Source organism: Sinocyclocheilus rhinocerous, unplaced genomic scaffold (genome assembly GCF_001515625.1).
Source record: "Sinocyclocheilus rhinocerous isolate Xijiao unplaced genomic scaffold, SAMN03320098_v1.1 scaffold790, whole genome shotgun sequence".
NCBI lineage: Eukaryota > Metazoa > Chordata > Actinopteri > Cypriniformes > Cyprinidae > Sinocyclocheilus > Sinocyclocheilus rhinocerous.
Genome location: NW_015666971.1, coordinates 375,414 through 377,362, shown reverse-complemented (window position 1 = coordinate 377,362; position 1,949 = coordinate 375,414).

Sequence of the window (1,949 nt, the reverse complement as noted above, 5' to 3'; positions counted from 1 at the left end):
GGGGATATCCGATCACTTTCAAACACAGACAGCATGCTTCATTGTCAGTGAGGGCTTGCCAAAAAAGCTGCATGCACAGACACAAATATGTTGGACTTCAAACTGTTTTCGAAGCACAAAAACATTCCCAAAGCCCTTCTGCCACAATGTTTCACAACATCATTTTTCACATTCCAAACATCCCACTTCTGGTCTCAAAGTTTGCCTTCCTTCCTGAAAGGCACATGAAGAGAATGACAGAAAACTGGGACACAATATAAAAAAATCTCTTTAAATAAGCTTCATATTACCCTTTCAAATCAACTGAATCTTACAAGTCTCATAAATGAGTTTCAAATGTTTGTTGTTCTCCAGATTCGGTACAGCTCTCATGATTGAAGGTTCAGTAATCACAGGCATCACTGTTCAGGAATGTCCAGAGCAGCGGTTATTTCAGGGCAGATTTCCTTCATCTAGACTTTATACGTGGCCTCGCCAAGGATGCACAGCCTTCTGGGACGACATTTAACTCTAACTGAGCTCATTTAAGCAATTCCAGTGTTTCAACTGAGCAGAAATGAAGCGTTCAAATACTCACCACACACACACACAAGTTTATCTAATCAAAGAGCACTGGCAGAATCACATAGCATGGGTTTCCTGAACAAGTCACTGGCATACTGATGCCCAGTCACCCTTTACGATACTCCCAACCACACAGGAAGTACTATAGAGAAGCTAAGAGAGGGTACGAAACTCTGAATATGCTTTACGTCCAAGTGGTGCACTCCACACTAACTAATGGGGCTGCAGTGTGTCATTTCTGTGCCACCAAATGGATTTCCAATCTTTGTGTTTTGAGTGGTCCGACACAGCAACAGTGTGTAATATCATTGCACCTGCTCAACCAATGGTGTGGGTTTGGTAGACGGGGAGAGCGTTTGAAAGCATTATTTTTTGTTGCCAATAATGGCACAGAAAGTTCACAATGGAAGTTACTTCCCCCTTTGTTGTAGCTCTCAAATCTCATTCACACTTTTACATACTCCAACTTGGCAAGTTACATTCATGTACGAGAGTCCCAGTTAACTCCTGGACAAACGTGACTTCAGTTCCCTGGATAAAACTATCTTTTTAATAATTCCAGGAACCAGGATGCATTGGGCCTAATAAATAATAATGTGGTTTGGTGACCTGTCACAGAACACAACATTGGTTAGTCAACTACAGTTGGATAGTTGACATGGCATGATAATATATTCCATCTCAAACTATTATAAGCAGATTATTTTAGCATTATTATGCATCCAGACTAAATAATGAGAGACTATATGGAACATTAGTTGAACTTTTAAAGGAACACTCCACTATTTTTGAAAATAGGCTAATTTTCCAACTCCCCTAGAGTTAAACAGTTGAGTTTACTCTTCTGTAGTTACATCGTGTACTAAGACCGACGGAAAATGAAAAGTTTAGATTTTCTAGGCCGATATGGCTAGGAACTATACTCTCATTCCGGCGTAATAATCAAGGAACTTTGCTGCCGTACCATGGGTGCAGCAGGCGCAATGATATTACGCAGCGCATGAAAATAGTCCCAGCTAGGTAACTTCCAATAAGCCTATTTTCACGCGCTGCGTAATATCATTGCGCCTGCTGCACCCATGGTACGGCAGCAAAGTTCCTTGATTATTACGCCGGAATGAGAGTATAGTTCCTAGCCATATCGGCCTAGAAAATCGCAACTTTTCATTTTCCGTCGGTCTTAGTACACGATGTAACTACAGAAGAGTCAAGTTTTAAATAGGAAAAATATAGAAACTCTGTGGTCATTTTTGAGCGAGATGCTAACAGTCTAATCAGATTCAATGATCTATGCTAAGCTACAGCTAAAAGTGCTACCGCCAGACCCGGAGATCGGCTGAATGGATTCGAAAACGGTAAAACTCAACTGTTTAACTCCAGGGGAG